The sequence below is a fragment of the Gopherus flavomarginatus genome, chromosome 9 (assembly GCF_025201925.1).
Source record: "Gopherus flavomarginatus isolate rGopFla2 chromosome 9, rGopFla2.mat.asm, whole genome shotgun sequence".
Lineage (NCBI taxonomy): Eukaryota > Metazoa > Chordata > Testudines > Testudinidae > Gopherus > Gopherus flavomarginatus.
In genome coordinates, this window is record NC_066625.1 from 6,757,534 (window position 1) to 6,783,415 (window position 25,882).

The following is a 25,882-nucleotide window of genomic DNA, read 5'->3' on the forward strand; positions in this document are numbered from 1 at the left end:
ACAGTTTCTGCTGCTTGGGAGCATATTTCACATAGCACTGACGAAGGATGTATTTTTAAATTATATGAAAACGGAACTGTAAATCCAAAATATTGTCAGGGGAACTCAAGTGTAAGCTTTATAAATGCAAAACCTTTTAAACTTTTTTGAAGATGATTAGATTTCAAATGGGCACAGGCCCATTTAAGCTTTAGAATGCATTACTCAAGTGAACAGACATTCAGATATTTACACTGTATGTTTACTATGTTAATTGTATTAATATTAATTATATCCTTTTATTTTCAAATTTAAAAAAATCATTGTAATGTTTTACAAATAAAACCAGTTCAAATACTTAAAAAACACTGATTCCATTAGGGAAAAGTTACCACACTGGCTGAACAACGATTGTACTTTTAAAAATGTTCTCCAGCAATGTTTCTCCAGACTTGTACAAGAAACTGCACTATCAGTAACAAAAGGCGTGGGTGAGAATTAACACACTGATTGCAAGCTTAACATTACCATCATTCTTCAAATTATCATCATGCCATTTTGAATGAAGGCAGAATTAAGTTTTGACTTAGGAAGATAATTTTTCCAAGTCAGTAATAAACATACAACAGTGAAAGAACAGTACAAAAGAATATGTCCTTTCAAGATTACAATTCTCAGCAAATAAGATCAATGACAACAAGATTAATTAAAACAGATTAAAAAAAATCTGTAATAATATTTATTCTTGGAAGAATTAAGATAAAAACTATTATAGTTTAAGTATTTCAGAAAGTTGGCCATAAGACCAGACCTGTGTAAGTTTGAAAGCTTGTCTTTTTCCAACAGAAGTTGGTCCAATAAGGATATTACCTCAACCACGTTGTCTCTCTAATAAGAGTTAAAAACAGACTTCAAATAAAATGCACCAGCATAGTGTATTCCTTTACATTTACTTAAATCCAGCTTATAAGAAATGAATTTTGATCTATCATCAGACAAATACCAGAAGGAACAGAGCGTGGTAGCGACCTCTGGATAGGAAATAGAGATTACACTGCTCCTAGAAAAGTCTCCTCAGCTTTGCAGCCCCAGAGTATGGCAGAGGAATCCCCATCTAAACAACTGAATTCCACTCCCTCCATAACAAGGAAAAAAACTGGAGAAGTTTTTTTGGGGGAAGGTTTGCCATAAGATATCAATGAAGCCACTAGTTTAGCAGCATTCAGAAAAGGCTTGGATATTTACATGGATAACAAGAACATTCAGAATGATGATAGTAGGCATAAAAAAATTAATGAGATACTGCAATACCTGGATATAAACCACACAGGAATTACAGGTTAGGTTAGAGGAGGGAATAGTACTATACTAAAAAAAAGGATGGATACAGAAGAGTCTGTATGGATACTAATCCTAAATCAGGAATACAAGTATACTAACAGGATTACATGACTGGCCATCTGATCAGGAAAAGGCTATTGGGTGCCGAATGTTATGTAAAAATCAAGGAGGTAAGTAATAAAACAGCAACAACAAGCAACTTCAACTACCTACATATAAACCAGTAGTGTCACAATGGTTTGGAAAAATAATTTCAACATGCATAACTGAACTACTAAGAGCAAACATAATTAAGTTCAAGACCCTTGGAGGAGGATTTTTATAAAAAACTAGCACTGCTCCACTAAGCTTTAGAAAGGAGGATTTCAAAGTGAAGTCGCCTTTGAAAAGACTCTTAATTATTGCTTGACTTCTATCATGTGCATAAGAAACCATGCGTCTTGCACTCAAGAATGTGCCCTAGACTGAAGCACCTATTTTAATGGAGAGGAAACCAAACAGCTAATCCTATGCCCTGAAACAGGCCAAGAGCAGAAACCCCAGCATAGAAGTAAAGTGTATATGATGGTCAATCACACTAGCAGATGGACTGAATTAGCCCCACCGTGGCCATATCTACACTAAGGCCTTGACTACACTTGCAGGTGTGCAGCGCTGGGAGTTACAGCTGTCTTCCTACAGCTGTGTAGGGAAAGCGCTGCAGTGTGGCCACACTGACAGCTACCAGCGCAGCAGTGTAGCCACATTTGCAGCATTTGCAATGCTGTTGGGAGTGGTGCATTATGGGCAGCTATCCCACAGAGCACCTCGTTCCATTTTGGCGCTGTGGGTTGTGGGCGGAGTGTGCGGGTCATTCTGCTTCCTGTCCCAATGCCCCATGATGCATCGCTTCACATCCCAGCAGTCCCTGTTTTTCCGTCCACGTTTGGAGCCATCCTGACTCTCTCTCAACGGTTTCTGTGCAGAGCGATTTCTGTGGGAAATGGAGCCCGAACTGCTGAGGAGTATGCTGACGAGTCTCGCCAGCACATCATGTTTGGCAGTTGAGCTATTCCTTAAGATCCAAACTGATGAGGAGTCCGACGATGATTGCGAGTCGCCCGACGCGTACGATACGAAATTGCTGCTGGCATTCACGGAAATGCTCAGCACTGTGGAATGCTGCTTTTGGGCTCAGGAAACAAGCACTGAGTGGTGGGATCACATTGTCATGGAACTCTGGGATGACAAGCAGTGGCTGCAGAACTTCCGGATGAGAAAAGCCACTTTCATGGGACTGTGTGCTGAGCTCACGCCCACTCTGTGGTGCAAGGACATGAGATTGAGAGCTGCCCTGTCGGTGGAGAAGCGGGTGGCTATTGCAATCTGGAAGCTGGCAACTCCAGACAGCTACCGATTGGTCAGGAACCAGTTTGGAGTGGGAAAGTCGACCGTTGGAATCGTTTTGATGCAAGTTTGCAGGGCCATTAATCGCATCCTGCTAAGAAGAATCATGACTCTGGGGAACATGCAGTATATTGTGGATGGCTTTGCACAAATGGGTTTCCCTAACTGTGGAGGGGCGATAGATGGGACGCATATTCCTATTCTGGCACCACCCCACCTAGCATTCGAGTATGTTAATTGGAAGGGGTATTTCTCTATGGTTCTCCAGACACTTGTGGATCACCGTGGGTGTTTCATTGACATTAACATAGGCTTGCCTGGAAAGGTGCATGATGCACGCATCTTTCGGAACACTGGCCTGTTCAGGAAGCTGCAGGCAGGGACTTTTTTCCCCAGACCGGAAGATTGCAGTAGGGGATGTTGAAATGCCCATTGTGATCCTTGGAGACCCCGCTTACCCGTTAATGTCTTGGCTCATGAAACTGTATACAGGGAAGCTTGACAGGAGCAAGGAACGGTTCAAATACAGGCTGAGCTGGTGCCGAATGACTGTGGAGTGTGCTTTTGGCCGTTTAAAGGGGCGCTGGAGATCTCTGTATGGGAAGCTAGACTTGGGGGAAAGCAGCATCCCTGCAGTTATATCTGCATCCTGTACCCTCCATCCTATTTGTGAAGGGAAGGGTGAAACATTCAGTCAGGCATGGACCTCTGAGGTTCAATGCCTGGAGGCTGAATTTGCACAGCCAGAGAGCAGGGCTACTAGAGAGGCCCAGCACAGGGCTTTAAGGATTAGGGATGCCTTGAGGGAGGAATTTGAGGCTGAAAACCAACAGTAATGTTTGGTGACTTGCACGGGAGTGAAGTGCAGTGGTTACAACATTAGTAGGAATCTGTTTTTCCTAAGCTGATTTGCAGTGCCTGTTTCTTTCCTGGGCTAAGGTATCTTTTGACTTTCTGCAATAATAAAAAGACTGTTTTCAAAGCCAAGAATTCATTTATTGAAAAGAAAATAACTTTACTGACAGACACACAACATTTTGGGAACCTAAAAGGGCAGGGGGGTGTGGTGGGCAACTGTATAGTCACAGGTTTGAATGTGTCATGTCTGGAGTGCTGTGCAATGACTGCTGCACTTCAGGATGCCTATACTGCATGGTGATGGGGGTTGAGTGCAGAGGGTAAGGGTTGTCGTTCTCAGGGCTGGTTGGTGAACATACAGGTGTTGGAGGCAGCTAGTGGTGGTAAGAACCTGGATGCTGGGGAAGGGGGTTTTGAGCTGACATTGTGGGACAAGGGAAAGAGCTTTGGGATGGGGGTGGGGCCGGCACGGTAGTGCTCTGCCTGCATGGCTACGAGCGCCTGGATAGAGTCCGCTTGGCGAGACAGGATGTTTATCAGCTGCTTTGTGCTTTTCTTCCTGGCCGCTGCGTTTTTCTGGCGGATCCTGCTTTCCCTTTCCCTCCAGTCCTGCACTTTTTGATTCTCTCTGGCAGAGTGATCCATAACTGCTTGCAGCAGGTCGTCTTTGCTTTTTCGTGGCTCCTTTCGGAGGTTTTGAAGTCTTTCAGCTGTTGATAACACGGGCATCCGAGAACTCAAGGTTGCTTGTAGAAAAAGGCAAAAAAGGCAACAGTTAACAGAGGCAGCATTGTTTATATCACATCAGATAGTTATTCCCACACAGTGAAGGAGTTTACAGTCTTCACAATAACATAATTTTCCCATACCAAAGAGAGTGCACATAACCCACAGGAGCCCCGAAATGGTGAGTAAGGGGGACTGATTGCTTCAGGGCTGTACTGGGGTTTCTGTGCATTGGGGAAAGCAAACAGCTGCAGGGGGAACCTACACTGAAGAGTCTCCCAACATTTTCCACAGGAGTTGATCCTGGAAGATATTTCACTACTGCGGGTAACCTGGGAAGAGTGGGAGGGTCTTCTACAGCAATGCGGATTCCGCCCTGGCCCCTATGCAGCTTGCCTGTGTGCAGCTATGGTCCCCCTACCCCTCACGGCACAGTGGCGCAGACACGTTAGCCTCACTGGGACAAGGACCACAGTGGCTCTCCCAATAAATTTGCACAAGTGCATTGCCCACGCTCTGGCTGAAACTTTTGAAGAGATTACCGAGGCCGATTACCGTGATGTGATAGACCACATCAATGGGCTATTCCACATCTAGGCATGCATGCATGCAGCCCTAACCCTCCCTCCTCTCCCGAAACATTTCTATACTGAAAATAAAAGCCGCTTACCGGGAACCCTCTCCTCTGCTTGTCCTTCACCAAGTACCGGCTGCTGCAACTGGCTACTTTCCTCCTGGCCTGAAAAGAGCTCCTGGCTGCATGCTTCCTGGGACTCCGAGGTGTCTCCCCCACCCCAGTACCCTCACTCTCGATTTCCTCCTCCCCCCCTCTTCCTCTGCCTCCCCCTTCGCTCTGAAGTGTCCATCGTGGTCCTTGGATTGGCGGTGGGGTCACCCCCAAGTATCGCGTCCAGCTCTTTGTAAAAACGGCAGGTTGTGGGGGCAGCACCAGAGCAGTGGTTTCTCTCATGGGCTTTGCAATAGGCACTCCACAGCTCTTTCACTTAACCCTGCACTGCAGTGTGTCCTGGTCATGGCCCCTTTCCAGCATGGCCATTGATATCTGCCCATAGGTATCATAATTCCTATGGCTGGAGCGTAGCTGGGACTGCACAATTTCCTCCCCGCAAACACTGATGAGGTCCAGCAACTCGCCATTGCTTCATGCTGCAGCTCGTTTGGCACGTGGAGGCATGGTCACCTGGAAAGATTCACTGATTGCACTCCACACCTGGCTGAGCAAACAGGAAGGGGATTTTTTAAATTCCCGGGGCATTTAAAGGGCGGGTCACCTGAAGCCAGGGCAGTAGAGTTCGAACTGATGAGCAAAGTAGCTGAACAGGCATTCTGGGATACTTCCGAATACCTCTGGAGGCCAACAACAGTGCTTTTGGTGGCCACACTGGCGAAGCAACGCTGCATCACCAGCGCTGCAGTTGTTATTCCCCAGGCAGAGGTAGAGTACAGTCAGCGCTGTATCCAGGGAGATACAGCGCTGGATGTGCCTTGCAAGTGTGGATGGTGTGTGAGTTGCAGCGCTGTAAAGCCACCACCAGCACTGCAACCCTCCAGTGTAGCCAAGCCCTAAGAACATAAGAACGGCCATACCAGGTCAGACCAAAGGTCCATCTAGCCCAGTATCTGTCTACCGACAGTGGCCAATGCCAGGTGCCCCAGAGCGAGGGAACCTAACAGGCAATGATCAAGTGATCTCTCTCCTGCCATCCATCTCCATCCTCTGACAAACAGAGGCTAGGGACACTAGGAAAAAAAACATTTCTTTTTGTAGAGAAGACAAAGCCCAAGATACAAGTGGGATTTGAAGCCTCTCTCAGTAAAGAGGTGGTTTTCAGGGAATCCAAAGTTTGGGGGGAAAATTGAGGCTGACGTTTATGTTTTGTTTATTTTTGAGTATCAGAGGGGTAGCCATGTTAGCCTGGATCTGTAAAAAGCAATGAGTCCTGACGAAGTGGGTATTCACCCGCGAAAGCTTATGCTCCAATACATCTGTTAGTCTTTAAGGTGCCACAGGACTCATTGTTGCATTAATTTTTGAAAAAGCAGCAGAGTCCTGTGGCACCTTATAGACTATTTTTGAATTACCAATAAAGCCAAACACTGGAAACGAGTGACTTTGCACTATGTGTATACACTCTGGAATGTGATGGGAACCTCTATTTGATTATAGAGTAATTCTCCCACTTTGAAGGATGTGCTGCAGTAGCAAAGAAAGTGACACATGTTACAGGCACAACTGACACAGCTGCAGGAGACAGAATAGAATAAAGGGATCTAAAGAGAAAACACTTTGAAAAATATGAAATTGTTTGCTATATTAATAAGTGAGCACACTGAATTAGGAGCAACAGAAAGAAAAGTGTTCTTAGCACTTCAACAAAATTAAAGACTTCATTTGATAATCTGTACTTCTATAGCAATTATAAGATTGCTACAAAGTGCAAACTCTAGCATTCAGATACTTTACATATTCATACCTTGAAATAATTATGCAATTTCAATTGCTAATTAAATAGCTTAGCACTGTTCTGCTGACTCATATCAAACTGAGTCCAGTCATTAACATGGTACCTTTTTTGACCCAAAGGTAAGTTTAGAGACACTTTGTCTCCTTGGTACAGCTATTCCATTTTTTGCTATTAAAAAGCAAACTACAGTATTTTCAGAGACCTTCATTTTATCCTATTAAAAATAGGAAAGAAGGGCTTGGGAGAATGACCACCTTGTGTTAACGATTTTTACCTTAAATAAAAATTTGCCAAGAGTTTAATTTCATTTTTACAACTATTTTGGCATTAGCAATAAATCAAAGTTTTGGGCGCTTCCTAAAGCAAACACTAAAAAATACACAACTCATCTGCTTCCCCATTCCTATGAAATTAATATTTTACTTGACCTTAACATTTGGAGAATATGAGAACAGCCTTTGAGGTAAAAGTTAAACATCGCCATTTGATAAAGTAAGAAAACATTTTTAATGCATGATTAGTTGGTTTCATAGAAAACAATTATTTTAATAGATCATGTAGGATTCTTTTAAGGGGCCTTAGTGAAATAGCATCTCGCCAATGAACCAATACAAAGTACAATATACTTGCAACTTCAGCAGAAATCAGCGTCCCCATTGTAAACAGTACAATTGCAACTGCAGCACAAAGTAAAACTAATTACAGTTACTGCTCTTTGCGAAAAGCAGCTGCAGGGACCACCAACTTGAACAGATTTCTTAAAAGGGATAGCCAAGGTTTTTGTTGGTGGTGGTTTCTTTTTTCACCTGAGGCCTCCAAAATGTCATCCACCTAATATTGCTGCCTATCACTTTGGGCCACTTTTTCCTCTGTTTTCTAATAAGTTTGTCACCTTTTGTACAAATAGGAATGGAATATGCAATTCTGCAGAGAGAAAAACTAATGTTTAGCTGTAACGTCAGGCGTAATCTTGGGGGTGGGGTGATGAGAATATCTAATTTCTCAATTTCCTCTATGTCTTATTCAAACACTTTCATGATATGTAAAACCCTGAAGGATTCTCCTCATGACAGTTAGTCAGATACCGAATGCAGATGGAAGGACACTTGACTATTTCTGCCTATTAGATCTCTACCAAGAGACTAAATGAAATTCACAAGACATAAACCATCATCTTTAGTTTGCTAAGACAAAACACAGAAATGAGGACAACCCACACAGACATTAATAAGACTTAATTCAAAAGAGAAGAAATATAAATCCATCTAATGTACGGATTTCAGAAGAATCCATTGAGTTATCTGAAATGTAAAGCCACACACTAACATTTGTCTACACTGATAAAAATAGCCTTCATTCAAAGCAAGAAACTCAATTAGAAAATTTCAACAGGGTCAGGTTGAATTGCAACTAAATCTGAAAAAAAATACAGGTGTGAATATCTCTTTCCTATCAAGAGGATGTTAGTGTCAATGTTTTAAATATTACTAAAACAGCTTGAACACAGATACTAGATTTTAGCTGGAGGACATATTGGGAAGAAGAAATACACGAACAAGCTAGATTAGTCATTACTATCAGTACATATGAGAAAAAATGGACTTTTTTGAACTGCTGGTACCAATTATCACATTACTTCAGGAGAGAGTTATCAAACAGGTTAAATTGCACACTCCTGCAAACAAAATATTTTAACTCATATACAAAAATATCCAATTTGCCCACCCCTTTTCCTACAAGAAAGGGAGATCTGCAAATTTTCTCACAAGACTCAGATTACATTTATAAAAAGGGATTCAGCCAAACATAGCTAAAAATGTGTTCATATTCTAGAAAAGTGAAATACACAATGGATTAATGCAAGATCTGTACAGTGTTGTGTGTGCAGTTTCAAGTAGTGGTTTACACAACTATACAAGACAAAACAAATTTTATTAGTAATATCAGAGATCCTCAAATCCCAGCCCCATTCATTCATTACATGACTAACTCTTAATGCAGAAATACTGTATTTGTATTACTGTAGAACCAAGAAGCCATAGCCAAGATCCCTATTGTGCTATGTGCTGTACTTGCAATGACAGTCTCCGCCCCAAAGAGTTGACAAACTAACTAGATAAGACACAGGGTGCAAGGGGAAACAGAGGCACAGTGAACTGACTTGCCCAAGGTCACACAGCAGGCGAGTGGCAGAGATAAAAACAGAACCCAGGTCTCCCAACTCTCAGTCCAATTGTTTCATCCACATGCTACATCCGTAAGATATGCCTTATGCCACAAATTTTAACATCAAGCCCGCTGAGTTAAATATAGACCCTAATGTAAGCAGGAGCAACTCTACTGAAGTTAATGCTTATCTGTTATTATATTATTCCTAAAGTTTCACACACAAAAATTAGGAATATTACAGTTCCAAAGTAAATTTGCAGCGTTACTGTAGCTGTGTTGGTCCCAGGATATGAGAAAGACAAGGTAGATGAGGTAACTTTTTATTGGACCAACTGCTGTTGGTGGAATGTATATGCTTTTTGAGCTAAACATAGCTGAAGAACTCTGTGTAGCTCAAAAGCTTGTACCTTCCACACCCACCCCATCCATTTGTGTTTTATAACTTGAAGTACCAACCTGGTAATACCAAACTGGAAGGACTAGTGATAACATCCACTATGGCAAATCCTATACTGCTATATTAAAATCCATTTTGTAAATCTTCATGACAAGCCATGTTATTACACACAATTGCTTAATAAAGCTATTAACATCAGTTGCCAAATTTTGGAACATTGTTTTGCTTACATTTTAATGCTCCCTGGAAGATGCAAGCAAATTGTCTTATAATTTAGTAGCTACACTGTGTGAAAAGTCCTCACTTTCCACAGAGAAAAAAAGACTACCTTTACGTAATACATTAATATGTGCCGTGAAGGAGTTTAGTCAGAATTCACTAATAAGCAGGGTGGATAAAAATCAATTATTTAAAAAATAAAAATTAAAAAAAAAATAATTTAAATCTAAAAATAGTTTTCATTAAGATATATTATAGCTCAAAGATATCTCATCATGGAATAGAGATTATAAATTCTAATTCTGTAGTATGACAATATATTAACGTAATGTTTAAGAAAATTTTTCCAAATGAGTTCCAATAGTTCATGGATTAGGGACCCAATCTTATGGGGTTCCAGGGGCATCTGTATAGATTATTTAGATTAATCTTTCTATCTACCCAAATGGGACTCAGTGCTCAGTCTAGAATAGTGATTCTCAAACTGGGACTGCTGCTTGTGTAGGGACCTGCCAGGTCCGCAGGTTCGGTTCGGTCGACTGCGGCTCCCACTGGCCACGGTTTGCCGCTCCACGCCAATGGAGGCTGCAGGAAGAGCCATAGGACATGAGATTTGCTGGCCACTGCTTCCCACTGCCCCCATTGGCATGGAGCAGCAAACCGCGGCCAATGGAGCCGCAATCGGCCAAACCTGCAGACCTGGCAGGTAAACAAACCGTCCCAGCTCACCAGGGATTTCCTTACACAAGCAGTAGCCCCAGTTTGAATACCACTGGTCTAGAAGATATCATCAGAGATGCTTAGTTTTGCAGTTCTCAAACTGTGGATTTGGGTCTCAGAAATGACATGCTTGTTAACAGCAAAAATGTTTTTTAAATAAATTAATAAATAAATAATATATAGAGGTAAGAAATAACTGACCTCAACCTCTATCTCTGGGTTGAGAAGAATATGTATTAAGGTTATAACAACCAACAAGAATGCACTTTTATGTAGAAATCCATGACTAAATCAAGTCTTCCTGACAAGTGATTTAAATCGATTTGATTTAAATCAAATCCACCTTGCTAATAAGACAGTCCAGAAAAATGACAGCATGCAAATAATTTTCTAATACTAGATATATGCTTGTAAGTCCTATATGGCTTCAAATATTTTAGATTTCATTCTCTAACCCCACAGCACTTTGAAAGATATCCTCAGGCTCGAACTGATTCTGTTTCACAGATTTGCCTTATTCATAAACAATTCTTACAGAATGAATAGATACAATGATACCCATTTAGTTATTTTCTAGTCCACACTAAAGTACTTTAATACAAACACTTGTTTCCACAACCAAACAGGAAAAGGAGCAATTGTACTTTGTAATGCCTCAGAGAAGAACATTAAAAGATGCTATGAAGCTTAGCACAATGCATAAAAGGCAATAAGGAGTACATATTAGCTTTCCAGTGCTATTGTACAGCAGAAGAAACCTTCCTGATTCATGAGAATAAAGCAATATAATGAAGACACTGAAATTACTGCTAACCCCACATCCTTCTTCAATCTCTCACACATTATTTAAGAAAACTAATTAGAGACGGGTTGACCAAGGGCTCAATTAGAGAGAAAAATCAGTCCCCCCTTCTCTGAAATCTAAACATAGGTCTTCTTTAAACTTTTAATTTGGAGGTGGGGGAAGGGAGGGGAAAGAGACTCAGAAGCTATGTTTTGGAAGCTTTCCACTCTCCTTTCACAAACAAGTGGACAAAGCCAGCTTTCATGAAGGACAGGTGGCCAAAGAGTTTCTTTAAAGAAAGAGTTAATGCACAAAGATATGCTTCTCCAAATGTACGCATATTCATGGTTTACAAGATTGTTAGATTCCAAACTGATTTTTCAGCAATGCCTGAGGCTCCAAGGGATAAATTAAATCTTTAATTTTTATCAGTGTATGGAGATCCATTGTGTAGCTAAATCCCTGCCCACGTTAATCAGATATTTTATCAAACCCACTTTTTATTACATGCAATTTTAAAGGACCTTATCATCTGTTATAATATCTGAGTCCTCTATGTACAGTATCTCTACATACTTGTATAGTTTACTGAAAGGGAAAAAATGAATGGGAAGTTTTGCTTTGAGACTGAAAATAAATGAATCACCTGGCCACTTCCATTCAGGACTTGCAAAGTGAAACTTGTCAATGATTTGTATGGTTCATTCTGCAGCCTGTAACACAACTGAGATTATTGAAAAGAAAAGCAACTGTGTTCCAGAATGAACACAGTGCAACACTCTTTGGAAGAGTAGAGCAGATCACGACAAATGATCCAAGTCACAGCTACACATTAGGTCAAATTTTAGACTTACAAGCTTTGGCAGAGTCTCTTTAAAAATAACACATTCCTTTGCCTATGGCTAGGTCAAGTGTCACTGACAGAACACAAGCTTCATTTCATGTCTGGCTTTATTTCTCACTAGTAATACAGAGACTACTAGATAGGCAATGAATAATAGAATAAGGTAGAATTGTGGAAGAATATAGGTCAAGCCATTATGCACTGAGCCAAACATTCTAAATGCAGATTAATGCAATAGTAATAGTACAATAGAAAATAGCTACCTGAAGGAAAGCACTTCTGTTTCTCTTCAGTAAAGGGTAAAGAAAATCATCAAAATTATACTGTGTACTCCAAAATTACAAAAAAGTGTAACGACCTGAAATAAATGCAGATTACCATGTCTACTTGGGTGTTACCCGAGACTGAAATAAAGGTGGAGGAAGACTTTCAAAAGAACACAGGGAGAGAAAATTAAGGCATTATACCTGCAAGAGGACATTTCCTTTAGAATATATTACTGGCTAATGAAGTGTGCCTGTCATTTCAGACGTTAAGAAGCCTGCAAAGGAATGGTAAACTTCCTATCAAAGGAAAATGTGAATTAAAATGTAAAAACACATTTATCTGAAGTATTCAGTGTGCTTGCATCATATAATTAGCTCAAAATTTTAGTCACTGGAAATTATGTATATTTTCTGCTATACATTGGGCTTTCACCATAGAACTATTACTGTTATTTTGAATTACAGCTACATCTGTGCATACTGAGGCCTTAATCCAGACAAAAACCAGTTTTTCTTTCTAGATAGGCAAGATGCTAGAACACTAAAGGAGCCTGTGGGTCAAACTCACAACTTCTGATAGTTTCAAGCCAGATTTTGGTTACAGAATTAATGTGATTCACTTGTCTTGAAATTCCAAATGAATACAAGGCAGATGTTTGTACACTATCTAGCATAATGGGGTCCTGGACCATAAGTAGGGCTCCCCGGCATTACAGTGATACAAATAATTAAATAATAAATGTTGCAGTGGAATATTCAGAGGTTTAAAAAAGGCTTTACCGCACTGAGTGAAAAGATTTCTTTTCATGCATTTCAATGATTTTTTGGAAAACCTGTACATCATGCCTCAGCTACCTGAAAGTGTCCTTTAAACGGGTAAGAGACAGAAGGAGACCCCTAATAGTTAGTTTTCTCATCACTTATGAGGCAGGAAACTTTCCCTGGCAAAGATGGTAGGGATGCTAACACATTTTCTGGAGATTTTTTTTTTTTAAGTTACATTTCTAACCTTTATAGCTGCTGAGAGAGACTTCTGAATTTGAATGGAATTAACTCAATTCAGTGATCCCAAATGTGCAGAGAGATCCGTGATGCAACTGCTCAGTTCTGTCAAGACAGCGCATGGTGAAATTAACAAAATCCAGTCCGTTTCACTGCTGATATTCAGAAGTCTGTGGACCGCCAGAATGTGAATTGCAAGAATGCCAATTTCATGCTGCTATTGCTTGAGAAACCTGTAGTAGCAGCGGAGGCAGACACTGCTGGGCTTCTTAAACCGAGTGGTGGCCAAGAGCTGAATGGAAATCTGCTCTCCAACTCTAGGTTTTAATATATTTAATATATTATCTTGGCTACATGCAGGAAGCTTGCATTGCTACATCCCACCCTGATTAAAGTTTTCAAAGGTGAAGAGAGATTTTGGGAGCCCAACTTGACACTATAAAGGGGTCCCATTTTCAGAAAGTACCTAGCACTGAGAATCAGATTTCTTTTAAGGCACTCAAAACTTGAGACACTCCAAAATCACTAGTCACTTTTGAAATATCTTGTCTTGTGTGTACTGGGGACTACAGTCTCCTGGGTTTACAAACTAGTATCTTTCACAAGCACAAAATTCAATTAAAAATCCAGCAGGAATCAATTCAGCCTGTCTAACTATACACTCTGAGTTTTAGATTTCCTTCACCTAGTTCAACTGCTTCATACCATACAGGTATGGAGAAGAGCAGCAGCTTTTATTTGTCAAAGTAACTCCTTCTGACCTGGCCCATCCTAAAATGCAGAGCATAAAGCACTACCAAACTCAAGCCAGAGGACTGTATTTGTGGACAGGAGTTGGGTTGGCAGCAGCACTTGAGTAAAAGCCCAGGTTGACTCTGTAGTGAAGTTAAGGCCTGGTCTACACCTAAAAATTAGATCCGCCTAGCTACATCACTCAGAGCTGTGAAAAATGTTGTGCCCCATGTAACACAGATAGGTTGACCTAACCCCTCACAGTAGGCGTGGGTAGGTCAATGGTGTCAGCTTAGAGGACTCCTTTGACAAGAAAACTTAGACATGAAGAACAAGAGCTGCTGACCACAACTGACAGGATAAGGAGGAAGAGTAAAGAATGGCAAAGCATGAAGACTTTTTTATTTTAAAAAAAACAACCGTTCTCTTTCACTCTCTTCCTCTTGTTCTGGAAATACTTCCAGAGTGTTAATTATTCTCTTAATCACAGAAATGTCAGATTTCTCCATCTCTGAATGAACTCTGCCCCTTCCTCAGCTGAGGAAGGGGCAGTCAAGCTTGCTCTTGTGCTTTTTGGCCATTTTACTCTTTTGCTTAGAGACCCCTCCCACACAAGCATTCCATTACAGCGAGTCAAATCACACAGGAGACTAATCCACTGAGTCTCAACCTATTTACCACTGCGGGCCACATATGCAGCTCTCTGTGTATTATGTGGGTCACATCCACACATATATATACTACTACTACGACCCTGAGGATGCCACATGGGCCACAGCTGTGCACTGATTGGGCTGCAGATTGAGAAGCACTGCTCTAACCTATTGATGTCCATCTACTGGCAGAGGGGCTATGAATCAGTCAAAACTGCCCCTAAATGTGTGGGTACAAAAACATTGTGATGAACCTGTTATTGACTGCATTTTAAGCTGGTAAAATTCCAGCATCTCTGAGTTAAGCTGACAGCAACCATTTCATTAAAGGAGGGGGAATGGGTGTATTAAGATCACCCTCAATTTTGTTATCCCCTTTGAAATGCTTGGTAGTGTTTCCATGCCAATCAAATCCTTGGAAGAGCTGCAGCAGATGACATCATTTACCTTAGTAGAGTCATCAGCCTGCTCTTAAGAAGCTGCCATTGTCCATTTACCTGCAAAGGGTATGGGGGACCATGCCTTTCCCTGCTTGTCAACGTTTAAATCGGATATTGTTAAATATTGAAGTGAGGTTTCAGTTTGTAAACAAGAACTCCATTGTTTCCTTAATACAAGGCTGTTGCAAATGTTACAGTGCCTTGGATTTTGACTCAACCTTCTCAGATCTGTCCATGTTATCCATTTTACAGAGCTATGAACTGACAATCTCCTTGCTATACCACAAGGAGAGTTTTTTTCCTAAATGCTAATAATGCTCTAAACACAAGAGAGCAGCTAAACTGAACAAAATAAAAGCTTGCTGATGTTTCATAACCTAGCATCACAGAAAGGTAGAAGTACTTTAAATTCACTGTTGCTCTGTCCATACAAGTGGAACATTAGGATGGGGATAAGAAGGACAGGTTGTCAAAGATGGGAAACTGCCACTGTCTTAAAGGTGATGTGAAAGGGGTGTGTGAGGGGAATAGAGGGGAGTAATTGGAATTCTGTGTTTCTGCAGGATGTATAAAGATTACCTGACAGGTCTTCCAACAAAAGCACAGAAGAGAGGCTATTCTGTTTTTTTAAAACTTTACAGATGTCAGGAATCTCAAGTCTGATCTTCCCTGGTTTTGGTAGAGTACTTCTTGCAGGTCAACCTCAAGAGTTAACTATAGTTTCCAAAGCAGTGCTCAGCTGAGCTTATGTCTGTTTACTCTTACTGATATCAGCACCAGTTCTGCTTATGCACAAAAGATTCAGCACCACTTATTCAATGAATAGCAGCTTAGGACACATCTATAGCCGTGTGTAGAGTAAAACCTTGTCTACACTAGGGAAGTTCTTGGGGGAAAAACTGGAAGTACTAAAGTAGTCTGCCAGTGGCTGCTGGCATCATTTTCAGCACCATGCCATCTAACTCAGCTCACAGGATGACCAATCAACATGGTACTGAGAATGGCGTCAGAAACCAACAGGCTGATTACATCAGCACTCTCAGTGTCAAAACAGGTAAAACTGAACCAATGTTAGCACGAATGGTTAAATTTTCAAGAACTTCTCCGGCACAGAAAATGCCTCAGTGTATAAGGGTATGTCTACACTGGCAGAGTTAGAGCGTCACTGTCAGCTGTCTCCACAATAGCATGTTCACACTTGCAGCAGTATTCGGAGCGGTGCACTCTGGGCAGCTATCCCACAAAGCATCTCTTCCTCTTCCGCCGCTAAGAGTTGTGGGAAGGCAGAGGGGGCCATGGGGCATCCTGGGTCCTATCCCAATGCCCCATAATGCATTGCTTCATATCCCAGCAAACCCTGTCCTTCCATCCACATTTGGAACCATCTTTCAACAGTTTGCGTACTGTGCACTCTGCCTCTTTAGTCTGCAGGAATGGATCCCTCCCTGTTGACCAATATGCTGCTCACTCTAACACATCATGAGTGGCAGTGGAATTATTCCTTAAACTACAAAGGCAAGAGGAATGCAACATTGATCTCATCGCACGTAGTAGCTACAACACAAGATTGCTTGTGGCATTCATGGGAGGTGCTGACCACAATGAACACCGCTTTTGGGCTTAGGAAACAAGCACTGAGTGGTGGGATCACATTGTCATGCATGTCTGGGATGATGAGCAGTGGCTGCAGAACTTTTGGATGAGGAAAGCCACATTCCTGGGAGTGTGATGAGCTCGCCCCAGCCCTGCGGCGCAAGGACACGAGAATGAGAGCTGCTCTGTTGTTGGAGAAGTGCGTGGCGATAGCATTGTGGAGGCTGGCTACTCCAGACTGCTACCGATCAGTCACTAACCAGTTCATAATGGAAAAGTTGACCATTGTACGCGTGTTGACGAAAGCGTGCAGGGACATTAATCACATCTTGCTCCAGAAGACCATAACTCTGGGCAACATACATGACATTATGGATGGCTCTGCACAAACTACAGAGAGGCGATAGATGGAATACATATTCCAATTCTGGCACTAGGCCACCTAGCCACTGAGTAGAATCAGAAGGGATATTTCTCAGTGGTTCTCCAGGCCCTTGTGGATCACCGTGGGCGTTTCATGGACATTAATGCAGGCTGGTCTGGAAAGGTGCATGACGCACGGAAATTTCAGAACACTGGCCTGTTCAGGAAGCTGCAAGCAGGGATTTTCTTCTCGGACCAGAAGATCACCATTGGGGAAGTCGAAATGACCACTGAGATCCTAGGACCCTGCTTAACCTTTAATGCCGTGGCTTATGAAGCCATACACAGGACACTTTGACAGCAGCAAGGAGCGGTTCAACAACAGGCTGAGCAAGTGCAGAATGGCTGTTGAGAGTGCTTTTGGCCGTTCAAAGGCCCACTGGCATTGCCTACATGGGAGGTTGGTCCTGGCCAATGACAATATTCCTATGCTTATAGCCGCATGCTGTACGCACCATAATATTTGTGAAAGGAAGCGTGAACGCTTTACTCAGGGATGGACTGCTGAGGCTCAGCACCTGGAGGCTGAATTTGAACAGCCAGAGACCAGTGCTATTAGAGGGGCGCAGCATGGGGCCAAAAGGATCAGGGATGCCTTGAGAAAGCAATCTGAAGCTGAAAGCCACTAATATTTGTTGCTATGTTTGGGAGTGCAGCACTTGTAATGCTAGGAGGTGATTGTGATTGGTGCAGACAATGCACTATGAACGTGTAATAAAATTGCCTGTTGCTTTGCAGTGCTCTGTTTGCTTTCAATTAATGGAATAAAGATTGCTTTCAAACCAAAATAATTATTTTATTAAAAACAACCACCAGAGGAGAGAGAAACAAAAACAAAAAACACCCACATCAGCACTGAGGACAGGGTGAAAAATTGGGACGGGATGGGAGGGAATAAGAAAAAGCCCCAAATATCAGGACTGTCCCTATAAAAATCGGGACATCTGGTCACCCTACCAGAGGGGTTTAGGGAAGGGAAGGTCCCAGGATGGTTAAAGATTTGAGTATGTCCAGGTATCATATCCAACCTTCTCCTTTGGAGCACAGTGCAACCAGGGTATCTACACTGGCACCACGGCGCTGTACTCCCAGCACAGAAAGCTGCATGCCTCTCATCGGGGGGGTTTCTTTTTTTAAACAGTGCTGCAACTGTGCAGTTTCTGCGCACTAAGTGGCTTGGCAGTGTGTTCACCTCAGAAGTTACAACGCAGAAAGCTGCTTTACTGCGCAGAAACTTGCCGGAGTAGACAGACTGCGCTGGTCACATCTTGAGCTTCCCACATCTTAACTGAATAACGTGTTTAAAGGTGACATCCAACACTTTTTAAATTTTTAACAGCTCTTATATGTAAGCATGTATGTCTTTAAATCCCTCTAATATTTTTAAATACTTTTCTTCTGACTTTCATTCCTCCTTGATGTTTGCCTTTCTGACACACCCCTATTACCTCAGCATCTCTTGAAACTTTTCTGTGAAACAGTGACATTACAAATGCCACAAATATGTTAATCACCAAGCTGTAATGAGTTTTTTCCTCTCCCCTGCCCTCCAGGCTGGGAGTAGCAATGTAACAGCTTTAATCAAAACAATGTAGCAACCGGTAAGTAAAGAAGGTGTGATTGAGAGGGGAATGCTATTACATCTGCTTAGCATGAAAACAGTGGTTGCATCAACAGGGGGTGGAGCTTAAATCCCTCCTATTTGGGTATTCCATGCAGAGAAATCAATGCAAGAGTCACTATTTTTAATAAAAATAATTAGAACAGGAGTTTTGACAAAAATAGAGCAGAGATTGATCTTCATGGACCTCATGCATTTAATATTGTGTCTCATGTTTATTAGGCACTGAAGATAAAAAGTGGCTTTAAGATTATTATTTTTTGGAAGAGAGTCAAAACAAAAGCCCTGGAGTATACCTAAAAGTTTTGCTGGTATAACTATGTCAGTTAGGACTGATTTTTTTTTAAGCCAATATGGTTATTCTTGTAAAAGTCCTAGAGTGAATACAACTATACTGCTATAAAGATGACACGTTGGTAAAGTTATTCCCCTTCACTTACAGGAATAGCTATGCCAGTATAAAGCTCCTTTATACCAATACAACTGCGTTCACACAAGGGGGGTTGTACTGCTTTAACTATAGTGTACAGTCACAGTACAGATTTCTAGCGTAGACAAAAGCCCTACCTGAAAATCCTTTTCCCTCCCAACTGCTAGACTTTCAGTCTGAATTTTTAATGTTAAAAATCTCCAAAAATGTTTCTGACAAAGGTTTCATGTATGTAGCGCTGTCATAGAAAACAGCACAAGGCTTCCCTTCCCTATCCTTCAAGTCATTTTTAAATAAAGAAAGAAACTTCTTCATAGAAAAGTTAATGGATATGATTTCAGAAGAATAAAAAAGGACTGCAGAAGAATCAAACTTAGCAAACAGACCAGGAAAGGTTAAAAGAAGACTGGCTGAACTATCCTGTAGCATTCAGACCAGTTTGTACGTTTGGGTATTTAGAACAAAATCCACTGCTGAATTCAGAATACTCAAGTATATGTTCTTTTATTTTAGCCATTTTGATTCATTATCCAAGATAATGACAGGCCCCAATCCAGCAAAGTACTTACCTTTAAGAATGTGAGTAGTCCCAAGTCAACAGGGCTACTCATATGTTTTAAGTTAAGCATAGGCTTAAGCATTCTAATGGATTGAGGTCATAAACTGAAAAATATTTAAAAAAAACACAAAAAAATAGGTATTAAAAGCAGCCCATAGAACAATCCTACTCTACATCCTTCAAAAATCTGCTTTCAACATAGAAGTATAGAATTACCACCAGGCATTATATTTCTTAATATTATGCATGCCAAATTATATGACATGCTCTGACTTTTGAAAGCAGGGGTAAAATGCTTTCTTGAAGGCATAGTAAATTCATATCTTCATGAAATTAGAACAGTTAAACTATAGCTATGTTAACTCCTAATTATACTTTTCAGTCTGCTTAACTGAACCAGTTATGCTAAGAAATCATTTTAACCATCAGTTGAAAACAACATTTTAGTCCATCAAATTCCCAATACTTCATAAATTAGTCAATTTGTAAATTTTAAACATTACACCCAAATAGCTGCTCATTGATGATACCTAGACATTCTCTGTTGTGGAATATTTAAAAAGTGATTTTGCCCAACCCTTCTCTTAATTTTAAAAATTCAATAAATTTTGGTATGTTCCAAACTTTTAAACAATCACAAAAAGGTTTAAAACTTCAATTCCAATACAATCGTAATTCTGAAAACAAGGCAGAAATTTAAGAATATTTGCATATTTCATACTCATATTGAATTTATATAAGAACTTAAGCACAAAAAGTAACTCATATTAAAGCGCGACCCTAGTAAAATGATTTATAATGTTGATAAAACAGTTCCGCTTCCTTTGCAAAAAGTGCCCCAAAAAAGCGGGCTGCACCATCAAAGTTTACAGCAACGAAAACTAACAACCTTCTGGATCTTTTGAGCAGCTATTGTGTATTAAAACAAATGGGAGTACACTACAGAGATTCTCAGAAGTAATGGTTAAAGTGTTAACTAATGATTTCTGGTCTACATTTGCACAGTCCTAATGAGAAAGGTACTTGGCAACTACTTCATTGTTAATCTACAAACATACCAACTAAGGCATTATCTTTACTTTCTGGGAAACGTACTACAAAAAGTTAGTAAAACTGAACGTTTAACTTATGTGAACGTTGCACAACAACAAAAATTAATTATTTCCGACCCCCATAACAAATGCTTCAAAGCATTTTAAAAAGTCAGTGTATGAAACACAACACTAGTTAGCAATCATAAAATAAGCCAGTTCAGGCTTTAGGAGGAAAATATTTCAGTAAATAAGAGAACAGATGTTAGTTGCACACTTCCAACTGGTTATTATGCAAAGAACATTTTTTTAAATGATGAAATACCTGGAGGACACCAGTCCTTTTAAGACTCTCAAAAATTCTGTTAGTCTGACTTGATGGGTAGATGTAAGATTCATACATCTCCCCCTCTTCGCAAACAGCCATTCCTATTCACATTCCTGCAATATCACAAGCTAGCGAAGCGCTCTGCTGATTAGTTAGTTATCGGAATAATTAAAAGCTTGAAAGTTCTGGATTTCAAGTAATTATTTCACTGCTTTCCTTTACATATATTCCTATGACAGATCACCTTCTCCATAGACATTTAATAGAGAATATAGTCATATTGAAAGTACTGTTATACTCATGTTTAGAAGTGAAAATCAAGATTAATGAATGGCCAATCTTGATCTTTCAAAATAATTTTGACATTAATTGTATATGGTTAGAGGCCTCCAACCTACCCTCTCTTATTTCTGCCTTCTTGTTGGTGCAAGCCTTGCTCCTGCCCAGACAGCATTGAACATTATGGGGGGGGAGGGGGAGAAAGAGAGAGAAAACAACTGAGGCAGCAGAAGCTGCCTGGAGAATCACTGCTGCTTCAAACAATAGCACCCTTAAGAAAATAAGGATAAAGGCAAAGCTTCTGTTCACCCAGGTGCTAGCTGATGCTGCTTTTGCCCAGCTAATGACATACACAACTGCACAAATCGGGGCAGGCTTTCTACCCGCAAAAGTAAGAAATTAGAGTATATCACTATGCATGTGTCTGAGGGAGGAGGGTAGACATAAAAACATAAAATTAGGATAAAAATATTAAAGATCAAGAATGGCTATTTACTGTCCCTAAGAGCAATAACTCAGAAAAAATGAAGTTCAGCCACACACCATGTAGTGTGCTTTTAGACATTTCTTGAATTTCTTGTGTGGGGAGTCCATGGTAGAAAATGTGAATAGATTAAGAACTGATTCAAGAAGAAAGAAGCCACCTCAGATATCGCACTATTAGAATTTGGGAGACAAAAATCTGAAAGGAAGCCAACTTTAAAACACACTAGTTTGCCCTTCCTCATTGAATAGAAGACCTGCATAAATCAATTACTTGGAATTTTTAGTATTATACCCCTTGCAAATAAAGGTCTCAATTGTGAATTGTGCAATCCATACTCAAGCTGGTGAGCAATTACTCATGTGAGTGGTACCACAAAAGTTAAAAGAACTATTTGTGAAGGTAATTGCTCACCACAATGAGTAAGGGTTGCACAATTAGGATAAAAGTTATTAAGTTACAAAACAAACTCAGAGTGGGATGAATTGCAATTGACAAAAACACAGACAAGAAACAGTAAATGAGACATTTTTATTTAAGTGTGCGGAAGTGATCTGAACAGTCAGGAACAGCTAGCTGTACTTACAGTATGTCTACACTATGGGATTATTCCGATTTTACATAAACCGGTTTTGCAAAACAGATTGTATAAAGTCGAGCACACGCGGCCACACTAAACACATTAATTCGGCGGTGTGCGTCCATGTACCGAGGCTAGCGTCGATTTCTGGAGCATTGTACTGTGGGTAGCTATCCCGTAGCTATCCCATAGTTCCCGCAGTCTCCCCCGCCCATTGGAATTCTGGGTTGAGATCCCAATGGAAAAACAGTGTCGCGAGTGATTCTGGGTAAATGTCATCACTCAATCCTTCCTCCGTGAAAGCAACGGCAGACAATCATTTCACACCCTTTTCCCCTGGATTGCCCTGGCGGACGCCATAGCATGGCAACCATAGAGCCCATTTTGCCTTTTGTCACTGTATGTGTACTGGATGCTACTGACAGACACGGTACTGCAGAGCTACACAGCAGCATTCATTTGCCTTTGCAAGGCAGCAGAGACAGTTACCATCCCTATTGCACCGTCTGCCATGCCATTGTAAACTGGCGATGAGATGATGGCTATCAGTCGTTCTGTACCGTCTGCTGCTGTCATAGGTGCTCCTGGTTGGCCTCGCTGAGGTCGGCCAGGGGCGCATGGGCAAAAATGGGAATGACTCCCCAGGTCATTCCCTTCTTTATGTTTTGTCTAAAAATAGAGTCAGTCCTGCCTAGAATATGGGGCAAGTGTACTAGAGAAAGAGAGAGCACAGCTGCTCCATGTCAGAGCCCCAGAGATCGCACAGAAATGATGAGCTGCATCTCATTCTAGGGGGTGCCCCTGCAATAACCCCACTCATTGCTTCCCTCCTTCCCCAGCCCTCCTGGCCACCGTGGCAGTGTCCCCCCATTTGTGTGACGAAGTAATAAAGAATGCAGGAATAAGAAACACTGACTTGTTAGTGAGATAAAATGAGGGGGAGGAAGCCTCCAGCTGCTATGATAATCCAGGCAGGACATTAAAGGGTGGCGGGCGACAGGAGCCCAGGCTCCCACTGCTATGATAGTCCAGGCAGTACAGAATCTTTTCTTTAGACATTAAAGGGGGGGGGGCTGATGGAGCTCAGCCTCCAGTCGCTATGATGAAGACGGTTACCAGCCGTTCTGTACCATCTGCCGGGAATGACCGGGAGTCATTCCTATTTTTACCCAGGCACCCCTGTCCGACCTCACCAAGGCCAGCCAGGAGCACTCATGGGCTGATGATGATGATGGATAGCAATCATATTGTACCATCTGCCACCAGAAAGGGGATGCTGGTGTTCAGCACTGCAGCACCCTGTCTACCAGCAGCATGCAGTAAACATAGGGTAACATTGAAAAAAGGAGAGAAACGTTTTTTTCCCTCTTTTCTTTCGGGGGAGGGGGGGAAGGGTGTAAATTGACGACATATACCCTGAAACAGCCGGGAACATGTTTTTGACCCTTCAGGAATTGGGAGTTTAGCCAAGAATGCAAATACTTTTCGGAGACTGCGGGGACTGTGGGATAGCTGGAGTCTTCAGTACGCCCTCCCTCCCTCCATGAGCGTCCATTTGATTCTTTGGCTTTCCGTTACACTTGTCACACAGCACTGTGCTGTGGACTCTGTCTATCATAGCCTGGAGATTTTTTTCAAATGCTTTGTCATTTTGTCTTCTGTAACGGAGCTCTGATAGAACAGATTTGTCTCCCCATAAAGCAATCAGATCCAGTATCTCCCGTATGGTCCACGCTGGAGCTCTTTTTGGATTTGGGACTGCATCGCCACCCGTGCTGATCAGAGCTCCACACTGGGCAAACAGGAAATGAAATTCAAAAGTTCAAGGGGCTTTTCTTGTCTACCTGGCCAGTGCATCCGAGTTCAGATTGCTTTCCAGAGTGGTCACAAGGTGCACTGTGGGATACTACCTGGAGGCCAACACCATCGAATTGCAGCCCACTAACCCTAATCCGACATGGCAATACCAATTTCAGCGCTACTCCTCTCGTCGGGGAGGAGTTTAGAAATCGGTTTAAAAAGCCCTTTATATCGATATAAAGGGCCTCTGTGTGGACAGGTGCAGGGTTAAATCAGTTTAACGCCGCTAAATTCGATTTAAACGCGTAGTGTAGACCAGGCCTTAGATTATACAATACTCTGCAAACATCCTACTTAAAATGTTGTTGTTCTAACACTATAGCACTTGTAAATGTTCAGAAAACTACACAACTGACCATAAGTCTCAAAATTAAGATTTCTAATGCAATAAAGAAACAACAAGAAGAATTTAAATATCATTATATGCCATCCGTGCTATTTTAAGCTAATACAGATACAACAAATCATAGATAAGTCTTTCAGAGTGGGTAACTAACAGCCAAACAGAACAGGCCCAAGGGACATAAACGCTCTGATTTTCCTTTTTATGATCAGCTGTCGAAACACTAAAGACTGATAATGTAGTGGTTTCTAAAACTAAGTTATTTAAGAGAATATCTGGAGAATTTGAAGGAACAGCTTATTAGGTCAAAATGAGGAGCGGGGTCATAAAGTAATTAGGTGAATTAAATGTTGAGGGGGGGGAAGCATTTCTTCAGACCTAAAAGATGGAGATGTGACATTTTCTCCAAGATCCTCAGGTTCCATGTCTATCTTTATACAGTCACTTCCAGAATCACACACATGGTAAAAATGACCCTGCATTTAACTATCACCACACTGGACTCCAAACAATGCAAACTGACTTGCAGATTTACCAATCTGATAGAAGAAAAAATGCGACATCTTAGAGAGGTGCCTAGCACACTTCTGAGTGCAGTAAAATGATAAATAGAATCTAAGACAATCTAGCAAAAGAGTTTTGAGAGTTGCTAATAGTGAATGCATTGATATGAAAAAACCCAAATGCTGTGCTACAGGCTAGAAAAATTAAACATAGCCTCTTAATGTGCAGATAAGTAGACCTATTGCAGGGTACCATGAGAGAAGATTTCTGTCAAGACTTTGGATCTATATGCTTAGGGTGATGAAGTTTATAGAAAGAGGAAAAAGCATACCAGAACTCGCTCAGGTGCCAAACATTAATACAATTCAAAAACATATATGTATCCAACTGTACAAGATATGGTATGATTGTGGAGGCCAAAGTAGTAGAAGGAATAGGAGATCTTGAACAAAGGCTACGTCTACACTACAGCATAAAATCGAAATTACTAAAACCAGTTTTATAAAACCGATATTATAAAATCGATTTTATGCGTCCACACTAAGGCACATTAATTCGGTGGTGTGCATCCATGGTCCTAGGCTACCATCGATTTCCGGAGCGATGCACTCTGGGTAGCTACATTAAAGGAATGAGACCAATAACTTTGATTTCCGTCCACACTAACCCTAAATCGATATAGTAATATCGATTTTAGGGTTACTCCTCTCATTGGGGAGGAGTACAGAAATCGATTTTAAGAGCCCTTAAAATCGGTTTAAAGTGCCTTGTAGTGTGGATGGGTACAGAGTTAAATCGATTTAACGCTGTTTAAATTGATTTAACTGTGTAGTGTGGACCAGGCA

The 25,882-nt window shown here is 41.2% G+C and overlaps 1 protein-coding gene across 2 annotated transcripts in view; it reads right to left on the bottom strand.

Moving 5' to 3' along the window:
* Positions 1-25,882, bottom strand: part of EPN2 (epsin 2) — a 70,150-nt gene that overhangs the window by 38,473 nt on the left and 5,795 nt on the right. The gene's annotated exons all lie outside the window — the stretch shown is intronic.